Source organism: Glycine soja, chromosome 7 (assembly GCF_004193775.1).
Source record: "Glycine soja cultivar W05 chromosome 7, ASM419377v2, whole genome shotgun sequence".
NCBI lineage: Eukaryota > Viridiplantae > Streptophyta > Magnoliopsida > Fabales > Fabaceae > Glycine > Glycine soja.
In genome coordinates, this window is record NC_041008.1 from 33401754 (window position 1) to 33420195 (window position 18442).

General features: G+C 33.7%; 1 long non-coding RNA gene across 5 annotated transcripts; it reads left to right on the top strand.

Moving 5' to 3' along the window:
• The first annotated feature begins 3114 nt into the window (after positions 1 to 3114).
• Positions 3115 to 14001, top strand: LOC114419331. Of its 5 annotated transcripts, none has more exons than XR_003668239.1 (7): positions 3115 to 3232; positions 3353 to 4389; positions 4909 to 5174; positions 5259 to 5381; positions 12199 to 12267; positions 13127 to 13203; positions 13559 to 14001. It is a non-coding gene; the product is annotated as an uncharacterized LOC114419331 (long non-coding RNA). The 5 variants fall into 5 exon arrangements; XR_003668240.1 differs by having other exon boundaries at positions 3121 to 4389; positions 13559 to 13634; positions 13715 to 14001; XR_003668241.1 differs by having other exon boundaries at positions 3121 to 4389; positions 13559 to 13634; positions 13729 to 14001.
• The last annotated feature ends 4441 nt before the right edge of the window (positions 14002 to 18442 follow it).

Below are 18442 nucleotides of genomic sequence, written 5' to 3' on the forward strand. Positions count from 1 at the left end.
AACTTCTTCCCAGGTTTTCAGACTGTTACCCTTAAATGAGTGGATCCACCTTTTGGCTTCTTTTGCCAAGGAAAATGAAAATAGACTGAGTCTAATGGCTTCATCTGGCACGCCTGCAATCTTTACAGTGTTACAGATTTCAATGAATGTTGCCAAATGTGCATAGGGGTCCTCATTTGGTAGTCCTTGGAATAATTTCCCCTGTATTAAATGAATCAAAGAATGAGGGTAGTTTATGTTGTGAGCTTGCACTTCAGGACGTGCAATGCTGGTAAAGAATTACGGCACTGAACTGCTTGAATAGTCCTCAAGGGTAACTCTTTGTTGGTGCTCATCAGCCATGGAAATGGCTTCTGGTAAATAAGTCGCGGATTCCCTTGATGATGGTGAGTCAGATGATGAAGAATAAGAAAAATGAGTTTCTTCCTCTAGAATGGACGCTACTGTCCTGTCTTGCAGTAATTTTCTTCTCCTCTCGACTCTGTTCCTTCTCAACGTAGCTTCAATCTCCAAGTCCAGAGGAACTAAATTGCCTGTGGGAGATCTATGCATATAAAACACTAACAACAACAACGATTATCCAGTTCAAGAGGAAAACAAATATAAATAGAAAGTAAATATTCACAGTTTATCAAATAATAAAGAATAGACACCTAGCCTTGTCCTATCAAGTTCTAAGAATCAGACCAGTTTCCACTGTTGAATGACCCTAACAAAGCATGCATCTACATGATCAAGGCAAAAACACACTAAAATGACATACTGATAGCACAGAGAACACATAAAACATCATTAAATAGATATACAGGTATTTAAATCAAGTACCTACAAGGAAGAACCAACAGAGGATTTAGCTCTCCATAACTAGGAAGTTTCCTTTACAACAAAGAGAAGAGAAAAATGAAGGATTAAAGAAATACAAGTGGTGAGGATGTCTCCTTCACCTCTAGAACCTCACAATCACTCACAAACTCATCTCAAGCTCTTAAGACGACTTCCTCTTCAAGCTCCATTCTCTGCAGGTCTTCACACAACAAAATCTCTCAAAACTCTCTGGACTCGGACCCTTCTCTCTCTAGAATCTCTCACATGCAGAAGCTCTTCGAGAAAATGGCTAAAATCCTCTCCAAAATCTGATTTCAGGCTTAAATAGGTGGCTTTGTTTGTGCTAGCGCGTTTAGCGTGACTATGGACCGCTCAACGTGCATTAGTGGATTTTGGCTTAGCGCTTGCTTTTCTTGCTCAGTAGATGAAGTGAAGCGGTGCGCTTAGCGGGACGACCCTTTGCTCAGCGCAAATGCACAACTCATCTTTTTTTCAGATTCTTCCTCGTGCTCAGCCAAGAGAATGGTGCGCTCAGCGGATGGCTCGCTAAGCCAGCAGATGGGCTTAGTAAGTAGATGAAAATCAGTACTTCACAAACTTGCCTAATTAACCTAAAATTAAGAGGAAATGGTTATTAAACACACAAAATGGGAGTACTAAGTATTTATTACCTATCTTTAACAAAAAGTAATTACAACACTACAAAATAACCATAAATTGGAGGAGTTTGATACAATTTACACAGGTATTATACACAAAAGTTAGTCGTATTCATCGACTAATAGTTCTTGATATGATTGATAGATTATTCTTAGCTTTGCTACATAGTGATGTAGGAGAAATTTAAGAATATGAGGGTTCTTACCAAGTTATTACATAAATAAAACTATACTAGGATGACCAAGCAATAAGACTATATTAGAGGTGGAGAGAGAATATATATTTGATATTATTAGTTATAGGACACAAAGCAGATGGGGCAAAATAAAGGAGAATAAAATGTTAGAAAAGCATAAACAGCACGTGTGGACAACAAGATATAAAGGTATAGAGAGAGGATAGTAGCAAAACTGATAAGATATATTTCTTGTTTGTAACTTGATTTTGTTTACTTTGAACTTGTTATAGGAAAACTTTCAATAGAAAAACTAGCGTGATGCAATCCTACCCCCCAAGGGCATTGGATAGAAAACTCCAAGAAGATTGAGTTAAAGATGCAAGAGAAGGCCCTAGGCTTCTCATGAGCCTTAGGGTAGATTTTGGGCCCATGGACTAAGTATGAGCCCACTTATCTTTGTACATATTAGATTAAGGTTTCATTATTTTTGGGCCTTATATTTAGGGCTCCATAATGTAGGTAAGGTATCCTAGAAATGTAGGATTTTTCAGTCCTTGTATTTTAGGGCACCTAGACTAGTTTTTATATTAGGGGTAATTTTGTAATTTCACATGCATTAAGTGAATATTTGATGTATGTGTTGAAAAATAAATTTAATTGAATTGGGAGAAGCCCAATCCAATAAAATTTTAGAGGGGGAGGTGAACATTTGTTTGCTATTCTGTTGTAGGCCCATGCGAATCGCTTTCAATGGTGCCCTCCCTACACATTATTCATGGACTTGTTTATTTGAACACTACTAATTATTGAGGCCTACAATAAAAATGACATATGCCTACATAGGCTTTTGCCTATAGACCTAAATTACTGTAGGTAAAAGTAAAAAAATACTTATACCTACCATTGCTTATTATAGGTAAAATTCAAAAATTTGTACCTACTATTATTTGGTGTAGATAAAAGTCAAAATAACTTCTACTTACAAATGCTTAATGTAGGTAAAATTTCAAAAAATGTACACCTATGATTACTTGATGTAGGTAAAATCTTATAAAACTTGTACCTACAGTCCATCCATTAATGTAGATAAAGTTTAAAAATTTCTACCTATAAATACATAGTGTAGGTAAAATTCTAATAAATAAATATATATTAAAATAATTATTTTAAAAAAGTTCATCATAGACTCAACAACATAATTATTTCCAAAAACATCCCAAAAATAACAATGAAAGGAAAAAATAGTTTGACTCTCACAGAAATTATCAACTCTTTATTTAAAAAAAAAGAAAGAAGTGATAAAAGTTACTCTTTATTAAAAAATAAAAAATAGTTTGATTCTCACATATATTATTAACTATTTATTAAAAAAAAGAAACAGGAAGAAGTTGTAAAAGTTACTCTTTAAATACTCAGCGAAATGGGGTCCACGGGTGCAAAGGTAATGACCATGCTATTCTGCGCCTTCTCTCTGCTTCAAATCATTTTCTTCTCTCTGCATCTTCTTTGCCTTCTTAGGGTTTGGGTTTGTGCTTGTGCTTGCTGCGTGCTTCTGTCACTCATTTTCTGGTGAGGAAAACAACATTCTTCTTCTTACCTCATGGATTTCTCTTTCATTGCTCTTTGTGATGATCACATGCTGCATTTGTTGTTTTCTGATTATTTTTCTTCCTTTTATTTCATCCTCAGTGTTTGTTTCACCGTTTAATCGAGGCTTATTGTTGGTTGAAATGTGCATGAAATGAATTACTACTACTACTGATGAATTTCAATGAGGTGGTAGTTGATGCATCTTTAATATGAAATGCATGTGTTCGTGAATAATTTGAAGCACTAATCAATTAATGTAGCTGACTGTTGCGAGTAATCGCTTCTTTGGAAGTGTTCCTGTACATCTCTGCTATTTGAGGCAAATTTGTCTCTTGGATCTTTCAAGGAATAACTTGTTAGAAGGAATTCCAACATGTCTGAGCAATTTTACTGCAATGAGGGAAATGGGAGTAATCCGAAGAAAAATTGTTACGAGACAAAGGTTGACATATGGAGTTATGTCCTCAAATGTTTATGACTCTAATGTGTTATTGATGTGGAAGGGTCAGGAATATTTGTATTTGAATCCTGAGTTTCTTTTGAAGAGCATTGATCTCTCAAGTAATGATTTAACAGGTGAAATACCAAAGGAGGTAAGATATTTACTTGAATTAGTTTCTTTGAATTTATCAAGAAACAGATTAAGTGGAGAAATTCTTCCTGAGATTGGGAATTTAACTTCACTAGAGTTATCAAGAAATCATTTCTCTTGTGAAGTTCCTTCTACTCTTTCCAAAATTGATCGTCTTGCCATGTTAGACTTATCTAACAACTATCTTGTTGGAAGAATCCCCTGGGGAAGACAGCTTCAGACCTTTAGTGCCTCTACTTTTGAAGGAAATACCGATCTTTGTGGTGAACCACTTAACAAAAGCTGCCCTGTAAATGGCACAGCAACAAAGCCTCAAGGACCAGCAATTCATGATGATGATGACAATTCAGTTTTCTGTGAAGCATTATATATGAGCTTGGGGTTAGGATTCTTCACAGGCTTTTGGGGCTTAATAGGTACAATACCACTTTGGCAATCGTGGAGAAATGCTTACCTGATGTTCTTAAACAAACTGACAGAATATATATTAGTAATGGTTGAAGTGAACATAGCAAAGTCCCATAGGTGGCTCAAGGGCTAGTGGGTACGTAATTCTAATAACTTCTTCACTTAAATAATGCTAGCTCCAAGAAGTATTGTTCTACTTCATTATATCATTTAAACATTGTCTGAATTTCATGTTTCTTTAGTTTGTGAATTTACTAATGGTAGTTACTTCTCCAAGAAACGATTATTTTTCTCAATGTAAAGAAATTATAGATGTTTTCAAATGGCTTTTCTGATGTTTAAACCTCTTAAATTATGTTTACTTATATACCTTTTTGTACTCTAATGACCGACTAGATTTTCAGTTTCATTTAGTTTATCACTAAAATTTTGACTCTTAATTTTTCTTCATCACCATCAATGTCTGTAATCTGAATTGATCACGAAATTTTTAGTTTATGGGGGATTAGCTACAACAGTCTAAGCGGATTGCTGGAAGTTTACGATATTTAGTATTGAAGCTTACATTATAAAATCTGCCTCAAGCTTTCTATAACCACAACTTAGTTCCATAATGACTATTTAATTAAGAATTTTTTCTGCATTGTTTTGATAGGAGCCAGTTCTTCCTGGATGTTTCTTGTGAGCCAGGGCCGTTGGACTGATGTCCATGATTGAGAGAGTACTGAATTAATTCTACACTTGTACTTTAAATATGCATAACCATTGTTTTTTCAAAGTTTTCATTGTCAAAAAATGGGCCAGGCTAATATAGTTTGCACAACTTTTTCCTGACACAATCAATCATTTTAATATTCAAGTTGCTTGTTAGCCTCATATGCTTTTTCAGGCTGTCCGGGTCAATATTTTCAGAGGATTCAAGTAAGCTACACTTTTATATCTATATCATTGGCTATTATCCCGTTATGTTGATTTTTCTTACAAATATTGGATTTGATTCTGCAGATTCTCACTTTCATGGTGGGCCTACACATTTCCGATGAGCATGTTGAGTGGGAGGATATACATGAGCAACGTGCACTCAACGTCTTTTTGGCCGTTGGTGATTGTGTTCTAGTTGGCTTCCAGGTGATCAACTTCTCTTAAATTGAATATTTTCTTCTCAAATATTAATGCAAATGTGAGTTAATAGCCATGGCTGAAAAATGCAAGTTCCTTGTACCTGTTACTGTATGAGAAAATTGCTTTATTTTAAATAAAAAATGCAAGTTCCTTGTACTTGTTACTGTATGAGAAAATTGCTTTATTTTAAATAAAAAATGCAAGTTCCTTCCATCTGTTATTTGATTTTTCTCTTGGAGTATGTTGGACTTGCTGATGCAAGCTCCATTGGAGCTTGTAGGCCTAGGATCTTCTTCATCAATGGATTCCTTTGCTTCTTGGAAGATAAATGGCAGCGGAATGGAGAAGGAAGAGAGAGAGGAGACGCCACTTCAAGGAGAAGATGAGTCTAGAAGAAGCTCACCACCATAGGAGGCCATGGATAAGAGCTTGGAGGAAGAAGGAGATGAATGAAGGGAGAGAGAGAGAAGAGCACGAAATTTTGTGCTCAAAAGGAGCTCTGAAATCTGAAGTTAATATTCAAATGATCAAAGTTGAAAAAAAATGCACACACATGACCTCTATTTATAGCCTAAGTGTCACACAAAATTGGAGGGAAATTCAAATTTCACTTGAATTTGAAATTGAATTTGTGGAGCCAAACTTTGGAGCCAAAATTTCACTAATTATGATTAGTGAATTTTAGTTATGGTTCAGCCCACTAATCCAAGATCAATTCCAAGATTCTCCACTAAGTGTGCTTAGGTGTCATGAGGCATGAAAAGCATGAAGGACATGCACAAAGTGTGACTATATGATGTGGCAATGGGGTGTAGTAAGCAAATGCTCACCTCCCCCTCTAAAATTTAATTGGATTGGGCTTCTACCAATTCAATTAAATTTATTTCCAACCACACACATCAAATATCCACTTAGTGCATGTGAAATTACAAAACTACCCCTAATACAAAAACTAGTCTAGGTGCCCTAAAATACAAGGGCTGAAAAATCCTATATTTCTAGGGTACCCTACCTACATTATGGAGCCCTAAATACAAGGCCCAAAATTAATGAAACCTTAATCTAATATGTACCAAGATAAGTGGGCTCATACTTAGCCCATGGGCCCGAAATCTACCCTAAGGCTCATGAGAACCCTAGGGCCTTCTCTTGCATTTTTGACCCAATCTTCTTGGAGTCTTCTATCCAATGCCCTTGGGGGGTAGGATTGCATCATTCCCTCCCCCTTGAAAAGGATTTGACCTCAAATCCAGAGGTTCTTGAAACTCATGGATTCTTTCCTCAACACCTGTAAAAAGAATGAAAACATATGTATTAGTGATGTTGGGTATGTTAGAGTATGGTAAGGACTGAAAACTCCTTTCCTGGTCATCTTCCCATGAGAGAATATAGTTCCTCACCAACTCAATGAGTGGTGCTACAAGTATAGAAAAATATGGGACAAACTTTTTGTAAAAGTTTGTTAAGATATTGAAGCCCCAAATTTCCCTTATACTTGGTGGAGTAGACCACTCAGGAATGACCTTTATTCTCTTAGGGTTCATGGAAAGCCCTTGATCACTATTTAAAAAGTTAAGGAAAGTAATGGAATAATACATACCTTTTTCTTTATTTTCATGTTGATTATTCCTAAAAAGAATTACGACAAACCTAAGGTGTCCCACATGAGCACCTAGGTTTGCATTGAAACAAATAATAAGAACAAACCTACCTAATGAGTCCCTATGTACACAAATCATGAAGATGTTGGGTGCATGAGTGATTTTACAAAAGAGTGTTGCACCACTCAACACATTCATTATACCACCTATCATAGGGATTTGGTGCCTAATAATACCTATTTTAGGCACAAACAAAGCACAAGGATTTAAGCTCTTGCGAACCAAACCCTCATCCAACAACTCCTTTACTTGAGGAATAACCTCAAGTTCAAGAGGTAAGGCGGTGCTAAGGGAAGTTTCCCTTGATAGGAGAAGGTAGAAAGATTGTTTAAGAAGGAGTGCTATTTTAATATCACATTTTGTTGCAAAATGATTTTCCTTGTTAACAATCTTCTTGGAGGAATCCTTTTCCTCCTTTTCCTTCCCCTTGGCCTTTGAACACAAGGCCTTACTATCCTTCTTTTTCTTTTGTTTTTCTAGTTTTTCTTCCTCATCCCTCTTATCTTTCATAGTTAGTTGATCTTTGGCCACCTGTGAAGGTGTTTGAGGATGCCACACAAATTTGGTGCCAAGATGGGTGAGGGTAATTTCATTAGTTAGGCCATTGTAAATGATCTTCCTATCAAATTGCCATGGCCTTCCTAAAAGAATATGTCCTGCCTCCATGGGAACTATATCACAATTAACTTCATCCTTATATGTCCCAATGGAGAAAGGTACCTTCACTTGTTGGTTAACTATCATTTCCCCTTGCTCATTGAGCCATTGAAGTTTATACGGTTTTGGGTGGGGAATGATAGTAAGGTTCAACTTGGAAACTAATCTTGTGCTACAACAATTGCAACAAGATCCACTATCCACAATGAGAGAACAAGTTTTATCTAAAATTTTGCATCTTGTATGAAAGATGTTCTCTCTTTGGGATTGAGATAGATCACAAGATTGACCTCCAAGGAGCCTTCTAACCATTAAGAGGTCACCTTCTTCATGGGGGTAGACTTCCTCACTAGACTCTTCACCCCTTACTTCATCTTCACTTCCACTAGAGGAAGGGCAAGAAGTAGTCTCCTCTTGACTACTATAAATGTCTTGACCCCTCATGATCATGGTTTTCTTTGTGGGGCATTGAGAGGCAATGTGACCTCTCCCAAGACATTTGAAGCATTTAATGTTGCTAGTCCTATCTTGGGAACTAGTCTTAGGGGTGCATTTTTCTATGGTCTTACCCTTATCTTCCTTGGGTTTTGAAGGTGCAGCCCCTAAAATTCCATGGGCTTGGTCCTTCCTTGGATAAGAGTGAGAGCCATAAGATCTTGAAGAAGGCTTTCTTTTAAGGTGTTGCTCCACTCTTATACAAAGTTGGACTAGCTCATCTAGGTCCCTATATGGAAGGAGTTCAACCTTGTCCCTCACTTCCATATTGAGCCCACTAAGGAACCTAGCTATGCTTGTTCTTTCCTCCTCCCTAAGTCCAGCTCTTAAAAGGAGTAGTTCCATTTGTTGTCTATATTCTTCAACACTCATACTCCCTTGTCTAAGCCTTTGGAGCTTGTCCATAAGCTCTCTTTCATAGTAGGAGGGAATGTGCCTCTTCCTAAGGGCACTCTTAAGATCATTCCAATACTCTACTGGAGGATCCCCATGAATCCTTCGTTCTTTAACAAGGGAAGTCCACCAATAGAGGGCATACCCTTGAAAGCTAAGGGTAGCCAATGGAACTTTTCTCTCTTCGCTAATATGATGGCAAGCAAAGAGTTGTTCAACCTTCATTTCCCAATCTAAGTAGGCCTCAACATTATCTTTTCCGTGGAAATATGGGAGGCTAATGTTAACCTCTTGAGGCCTTCTATCCTTTTCTCTTCTTTGGGAGTGATGTTTAAGATGTGACCTATGCCTTCCTTCATAATAGTCACGAAGTTCTTCACTTAGGCTCTTGCAAGAGTTATGACTACTATAGGAGACATGTTTTTCTCTTTTCATTTCTTTCATTATTTTTCTTCTTTCTTCCTCTCTTATTTTCTCTATTTCATCTTGACTTATTTCTTCCACTCTTTTTTTACCTTTATCTTTTCTCTCTTGTTTTTCTTTCCACAACTTAAGGGATCTCAACTCATCTAATATCTTATACAAGGGGTCCTTAGGAGTAGAACCCTCACCATTAACACTAGATGAAGAATGAAGACTCATGTTGGTTCCTAAGTTATGGTTCTTTCTTGTTGGGGGTTTGAAAAAAAGGTAAAAGAAACTATGGTTGAAACTAGCCAAAATAAACACTAAAAAAGGTGTGAAAGATAAGGTAAAAACTAATTGGTAAAAGGAAAGCTATCTAGGCGGTTTGACAATGGAGGGTAAAGGAAATAAGCTATGAAAGTAAGCAAGAAATTAAAGTGCAAGAAATGCAAACTAGGCGGATCCTAAGAGTGTTTGGATGACCTCATTTAAGGTTCCCAACAAAACACTCACTATCCTAAGGGAAAATTGCCTAAAATTATTACACACAAATGGAAGTAGGGTGACCTAGCGGAGGCTCCCAACTTACTTCCAATGAAAGGCCTTTTTGTTACAAAATTTGAAAGCAAAGCAAATTGCCAATTACAAAATTACAAAGAAAAAAGTCCTCAATTGTGGTGGCTATTCTCTCTTTAGTGTTTCACTCAATTTGGAGTGCTTCTTAGTCCAATAGCTCTTAAGGTGGTTGGCCCCTTGCTTCTTGACTCAAATTCTTCAAGATATGGCACCAATCCTCCTTTCCAATTCCCTATATGGCAACTCACAAGCAAGGAAACAAAGAGACAAGCAATAACCAAAGACAAAAAAAAAATGAAATGAAAGCTAAACCAATAGAGTTTTAACAAGACAAATTTCCAAGGATTATTCAACAATTAAAGCAATGAAAAGCACAAAAAAGCAAGCTAGGACTCAAAGAGAAACCTAGAATGGCTCTAGAGTAGAGTAGAAAAACTCTAAAAAAAAGACTCAAGAAACCTCTAGTTTTGGCCCTTGTTTTCACAATAATTTTCAATTGAAATTTCAGAACTAGGATTGGTATAAAATAGGCACCAATTATAGAACAAATTTTGAGCCAAAACAACAAGCACACTTTCCTTTCACTTTTTTTTTTTTTCCCTGGACACTGATTTTTCTGCCAACTTGTGAGATTTTTCTTATTTTTTCCTTTAATCCAAATCGCTTGGTTATTTTTTTATAATTTTGGTCCAGATGTCTAGAAAATTCAGTAAAAGTTTCAGCTCATAAAACGTAGTGACCAATTCCCAGTAATTTATACAAGTTCGTATGTTCAAGCTGCCAGCACCAGCGATTTCAACCTAGAAATCAAGAGTAGTGTTTATGTTGCTTAAGGCTTGGATAGTTACAATTTGTGTTTGCTTATGCTCAATTATCTTGAATAACACAATTAAAGAGAGCTTAAGACTTATTTTGATTCACAAATCCAGCTACAACTCAGCACCACAACTCAACTTCATCATAGGCATCATGTAGGAAACTTAGAAAGCAAAAAAAAAGTTCAAGAACAAGACTATTTCTAGGAATTGATTTAGAACATGTTATGAACTAAATAACATGCATGAATTAGACTCAAAATTCAAAAGATAGGCTAAGAATGACAAGAATACATGAAAAAATGTATCTAGAATTCAATCAACAAAATAAAATTCAACACAAACTTAGAACATAATGTGACAATTACTATGACTAAACATGACTCTAAGACAACATGGATTAAGTGATTTACACTTAGATTTTTGTGTTTTTTTTTTCTAATCAATATTTTGGAACAAAATTAAGATCTAAAGGTTCAGCACAAGAATATTATGAATGAAAATTGATAGAACCTAAAATCAACACAAAAACAAGATTCAAGAGTAGATCTACAAATTTTGAACCATTGAAATGCAAGAACAAGTGTAGATCTAAGATTTAATCGGTTTAATTTTTTTTAATCTACTCTAAACAGCACCAAACCACAAGACAATGGAGGATATACATGGAGAATAAGATGAAGAACAAGGAATTAAAGAGAATTCACCGAACAAAAAGATAGAGGAAGCAAAAGAACATCACTTAGATGAAGATGCTCTTGATACCACATGATGCAAGCTCCATTGGAGCTTGTAGGCCTAGGATCTTCTTCATCAATGGATTCCTTTGCTTCTTGGAAGATAAATGGCAGCGGAATGGAGAAGGAAGAGAGAGAGGAGACGCCACTTCAAGGAGAAGATGAGTCTAGAAGAAGCTCACCACCATAGGAGGCCATGGATAAGAGCTTGGAGGAAGAAGGAGATGAATGAAGGGAGAGAGAGAGAAGAGCACGGAATTTTGTGCTCAAAAGGAGCTCTGAAATCTAAAGTTAATATTCAAATGATCAAAGTTGAAAAAAAATGCACACACATGACCTCTATTTATAGCCTAAGTGTCACACAAAATTGGAGGGAAATTCAAATTTCACTTGAATTTGAAATTGAATTTGTGGAGCCAAACTTTGGAGCCAAAATTTCACTAATTATGATTAGTGAATTTTAGTTATGGTTCAGCCCACTAATCCAAGATCAATTCCAAGATTCTCCACTAAGTGTGCTTAGGTGTCATGAGGCATGAAAAGCATGAAGGACATGCACAAAGTGTGACTATATGATGTGGCAATGGGGTGTAGTAAGCAAATGCTCACCTCCCCCTCTAAAATTTAATTGGATTGGGCTTCTACCAATTCAATTAAATTTATTTCCAACCACACACATCAAATATCCACTTAGTGCATGTGAAATTACAAAACTACCCCTAATACAAAAACTAGTCTAGGTGCCCTAAAATACAAGGGCTGAAAAATCCTATATTTCTAGGATACCCTACCTACATTATGGAGCCCTAAATACAAGGCCCAAAATTAATGAAACCTTAATCTAATATGTACCAAGATAAGTGGGCTCATACTTAGCCCATGGGCCCGAAATCTACCCTAAGGCTCATGAGAACCCTAGGGCCTTCTCTTGCATTTTTGACCCAATCTTCTTGGAGTCTTCTATCCAATGCCCTTGGGGGGTAGGATTGCATCACTTGCCATGGCTGAAATGTATTTATCATCACATGTCCATTATCTGGTCAATGATTTTTCTAACTATATTGCTCGTGTATGTTGATTTTAGGCAGCGGTGGAAGCATAGGCCAACATCGTGCATGAAGTTAAGGAGAAAATCCCATTACCTATCGTCCAGGTTGGTTGGTGACTTTTATGTGTTGCTACCATTTTTTCAAGGGTTTGGTTTAATAATGTTTTCATTTCCACACAATAATGTTGCAATTGGTTTCCTGATTCCTACAATACAGTTTTACACAAGAGGCCAATATTGAGGTATATTTATGTTGAATGAGATCTTTAATTGCTAGATTATTAGAAGGAGATGGCCTCTGTCATCAATTTGACACTCATACCAACACATGTCTATAGTTATTGTCCTTTCTTCAGTTCTGTTCTGTGAAATTTAAAGTTTATATGAGCTATTATTTTTTGTGGTTTTAAAGTCTCATGACTGGAGGCTTTTTTTTTTTATATTAACAGTGTACCTAGATTAAAACCTCTTATCCTCCCTAGACTGCTCAATGATATTATTTATTTGTTTAATTTCACTTGTGGTTCTTAAATTTAGACTTTGTACAATGTTGGTCTCTTAAGTTTTAATTTGTGTGAAAAATCAAGCCCCTCTATTTTTAACATTAAATTAATTTAATTCTCCTAAACTTTCTTATAATGGATAATTTGAAATAGTCATACTAGTTAAAAATTTATTGGAAATTTGATGGGTTGTATTTGCTCAACAACCTGTAAGGGGACTAAAACTACACAACTATAGTAGGACTAAAAATACAATTAAACCTTGTTTATTTTGTTACTTGCACTGTTTTTGCTCATCTGAAATCTTCAGAAGCCATAATTTGTAATCCTTCAATTGCCGATCTTTGAGGGGGTGTTTAATTTATTAGTTATTGCAACAATGTGTGCGGTTTTAAATAAGAAATCATGTGTTTTAGCTGTTGCTATTTTCATGCTTTTCATCACCCTGCTTTCTCGTGCAGGAACAAAAGTCTCCTAGAAAGAAGAATCCAGTCTTTGGCCCATTAGGCATGGTTATAAAAGTCTAGCCTCAAACTTGGTAGGGTAATTGCAAGAATTTCAATTTTTATAATGTGATTATCATTGAGATAATTAAAATCAGTGTTTTTTATTTGTCAATTTTTCTTTATCTTGATACTATTGGTTTTTCTTTTTTCTTTTTCCTTGTTTTTTTTTTAATTTTTATAGCTTGCATATTCTTCCAATTTAAATGTCATTTTTCATGTGATAATTAAAAAAAAATATGAACAGGTAAGTAGCAGTAAAGATTTATTATTATTATTATTATACGATTTTTACTTACAGTTGAAGTTGATAGATACAAATTAAAATTTTTTATCTACAGTTAGGAGATGTAAGTAAAAATTAATGACTTTTACTTATACACTATACAGGTAAAATCTATAGTGACAGACAATTAGCTGTCATTACACGCCTCCTTAATCCTCAAAGTTGATGGAAGAAATATTGGTAGAATAAAGTCTAAAGTCTATCATGCATTTATCTATGGATTTTTTTATTTATATTGACAATTTTTTTCCTAAGTATAGGTTATTTTTTTTAGTGAGGCTTCGTGCACCAATAGGAGGCTCGATGCACGTTTTATCCTTGCATATATCATTTCTCAGAAGCAGTCAAGTCACTTACAATTGCAGAAGCAGTCAAGTCACTTACAATTGCAGAAGCAGTCAACACTATAATCTTACAACGGAATAGAATTCACATCACTCTTGAGCAATGTAATCATTATATAGTTTGGCCAATCATTACGTAGTTTTGTTATATGGGGGCACAATATTTTATTTATTTTTATTTATCTTTGAGCATATTTTTATTACATGATAAAATATCAATGATAAATATATATAATCAAATCAACGTGAATTGCCTGGGATGAAAATTTACACGCCCTTAAATTATTCTAAAATTAGATGCAAACCAAGGCGTTGCAAGGCTAATTTAGAAAGTAAAAATTTTAGTTTTTTTGCTTAAAAGGTGTATTTTAATTTGCGTACAATGAACATTATCTCTGTTGTGTTACATGAAAAAGTGTCTCTTGAATAAGAGTTATTAGATGCAACAAAAGTAAAATGATGTAACAGGGGCAAACGATTAAAGGTAAAATATTTATTCTTGCTGTAACAACATATACTAAAATGTTGCATAGAAACTATTTGCGAACCACAAGGCCTTAGAACACATGATAACTATGTGGAGATGGAGTTCTGAGTTAATAGCAGAGTGATTCTTGCAAATTTAGAAAAGAAACCAAGTAATTATATGTGGCAAAGAATCACTTGTGAGAGAACAAAGCAACAACGGGTTTTGTATTTATTGTTGATTTTTTTCCTTTTCTTTCTAAGAACTCATAAAATGTATGTAATTTTATTAATCTTGTGCCGTTGCCCATTGAAATTATGTTTGAATAAACTTATACACAATTACTAGTATATACATTTTCCTTTTTTCTGAGTTGTATTTGATTTGGCATTACTCTTAGAAATTAGATTTGTACTTAAGTACTTAATCCAACAAAACCAATTTATAAAATAAAATTTGTCCTTACTTTTATTTATATGCTCTATTTTAATTATATCATTAGTCTAGAATTTCCAACGTATGCTACTTGATGATCCAACAACATATGATATATAGTAGGTAGGTTGATAGACTTAATAACAATCATTATTATTATAAATTTTAATACCATCTTAAAATTTAAATTTGGAACTAGTATAGATATATGGTTTGGAAACCAATATATTCCGCCTGATTTGTTATGCTGACCCCTAACAATATGCTACTTGATGATATAAATCCTCTTAGCCTTGATGACATCATTGTAAGACAACTTTAAGATTCTGAGGGTTCTTATTTATTTATGTTACGTAAACAAAATTAAACAAAGACTGAAGAGAGAAAGTGTTTGATATGATCAGTTTTAGAACACTTGGTAGATTAATATGGGAGCCCAAACATGTTTGGATGTGTTTTCAAGGAACACAAACTAATAATCTCATAATTGTCTTTTGAATTTGACATGAAAATAATTAAAGATGCAAGTAGAAACGTGTGTACGTACCACCACATTAAATTAAACGCGAGTTGAATGGTGCCCTCCCTAGAAATATTGTTCTGGGACTTGTTTATTTGAGCACCAGTTATTGCAGCTTCGTGCATCACACGTGGCTTGGTTTTCTATCCAAAATTCAAACTAATTTACCAATATGTGGCACATCTGATAGATTACTGCCACTCAAATCAGTGCGTGACCAAAAAGCTTAAATTGGATTATGCACCTTCTAGCCTTGTATATGTTGTTTTATCATCTCTCAAATCTCAATTGGATTGACTTTAAGCAAACTTTCTATAAATATTTTTGGGCAAGTCATTTGCATATTATAATATGCTATCGTGGATTACTTGGGCAAATGTAATCATTATACTTGGGCAACTTAAAATAGGCAGTACTGTATTTCTTTCACGAGGGCAACATTTTTGCATTTTTTTTATCATATATTTATGTAAAATATCTAACTGTTTTGTAAAAAATTAATCTCTGCTTACTATTTACAAAAGAGATCCAGCACACTTGTTGGTTGAGTAGATTATGTACATATATAAACTCCTTTATATTTGTATTCAATTCTTATGAAAAAAATACTACTTGTCATTTTAGTAAGATATCCTTAACAATTTTTTTATTCACTAGACTAGAGATCCAAATCAATTTTTACTCGAACCATGTTGATAATTTTTTTTAATCTTTGAATCTATTTTATTACATGATAAAATATTAATGATGTATAAATAAATTCATATGTTATACATTTGAATATATATTTTTAAGCTTGAAGACATTTTTAATATACTTTTTCACTATCTAAATACGTATATTAGACTCCAATTAATCAAAGTCAAGTTAAATAGATTCATTAAAGAAAATAAATTTTTCTCAAAACTTATTTTTTCATTCACAGATATATTTAAAGGAAGTATATTATTTGTTAATTTATTTGAATTAGTTTCTTTTATTTTCCTTATAATTATTTATTATAAATTTTATTTTTTATATATTACATAATTTGAGAACAGTTAAATCTTTACTATAAATATTTTACGCCGTTAACAAATTAGTATTCACCCTAAATATGATTTTTAAAACAATTATTATTAACATCACCAATACCAATCTTACAACTGGTTACAAGACATGATTGAATTAATGATAGTCTGAATCTTTTCAAGCTTTCTTTGAAAAGTATCTGTATACTGTGTGAAAACTTGTTAATAAAAATGAGTGGCTGGGATGAAATATTACGTACACTTCTTGCTATGATTGTAAAATTACAGAGTTCTTGATCTAATCAGTTATATATATATATATATATATGATTTAACGGGTTTGGTTTTTTATGTCCCCTATGCTTTTGTCATAATGTTTTTATACCTTCTAATATATTTTGGGGCGAATGTCTTGTAACATTTGGTTGGGGTGGTGCACACTTTTATAGGAAAAAAAAAGTCTGGACTACCACAACCAAATATTATATGTTGTTTGCCTTTTTGTTATCTTTGTTTGTCTTTTTTTCCCTTTAAATTAATATATATATATATATATATATATATATATATAACTTTTTTTATCAATTGAAACTTTTTAAGTAATTTATAATGAAAAAAATTCACACAAAATTTTACTAAAAATTGGAAAAACATGAAATTACCGTGACGTGGAAGTAAACCCTCGAGTTCATCCTTTTAAAATGTTTCAGTACATCATATTGTTATTTTGATTGACACAGTTATAATAAGTTATGAAACTGTGAGAATGGAGTGCATATTTTTTTTTCGTGAATAATGGAATGCATGCATATTGATAAGTGTCATAATTTAGTTATTTTTGGGTTAAAAATATTTAGTACTTATCTTTTGATTGTAATAGTTTTCTAATAAATTTTTCTTCTTTCTAGTTGTTTTATATATTATATATTTATTAATGTTTTTGTTTAAATATGGAAGATTCATCTATGATTTTTGATAGTTATTTGTTGGATTAAAAAAACAAGTTAAAAGGATGGACAAAATTGTCATTTTTCAAAGATTTCAGGCATCCATTCACCCAAGATAGCAACTAACTCATGTGGGCTAAATCAAGTTTCTTCATGCATAAGTAATCAACTCGCCCGGGTGAGTGAGTGCCTTCAGCACTAAGTAAGAAATTTGCTTGGACGGACTATAGCTCGCCTGGGCAAATTTTTCTACACCTCTTAGTTCTTTTCTATAAATAGCCATGCAAATGAAGAAGACAGAGATAGAGAGAATATGTGAGAAACTTAGGAAGTGAAGAAGAAAATGGAAAATGGAGCCCGGACGTTGGAGAGTTGTGACCTTGGATCACTTCCTTCGTCATTTCTCATGTTGATCTTGTGCTCTATGTAATGATCGATTAATTTTTCTCAAGGATTGAATGTAATCTTTGTACCCTTATGTATCTCTTTTGATATTATATATGTATGAATCTTTTGATTCTATTTGATCACTATTTTCATGAAATTGGATTCTAAGTTTGATTGGGAAGTACTCTTAGCATTTGAACTGAATGAAGTTACTTTTTACGTTATGTTACTAGAAACAGAGCATTATGTTGCTAGAAATAAAGCATAACATTTTGATTGCAAATAGCACGAGATTATATATGATTGTAATGCTAGGATATTTACTTCATATGCGAGGGATCGATATTCGCTAAATATTCTTAGGATTCTTGAGTACGAGGAATCAATTTGGGGTAACTTAATGTGTGCATTAGTAATGTTAGAAAATAATTCATATATGTTAATCTTATTAGGATATTGAGGGTATGAATGATGAAATCCAATCTTATATTTTTCTTAAATTAATTGAATTTGTTATTATTGTTTCCGTAAATTTTACGTATTTCTGACACACTAAATTTCATTATTTATGTTATTTTCGTAATTTTGTTATTTAAGTTATCTTTCGTTAGTTAAACAAACCCATGATAATTCGATTAAATTTATACATAACTATTTGAAACGGTTTATTTTTATCAGAATGAATTAGGTAAACTCAAATTTCTACGGGGATGATCTCTTTTTATAAATCAGTAACTACCTGTAACGATAATTGGTACGTTTGCCAAAGTCTAACATATTTCCTTGTTGCTTTTTTAGGTCATCATATTATTATTTATTATTAATCATATAAAATATGTATTTATGGTATTCACTTAGACCAACCAGATATCAATTGTC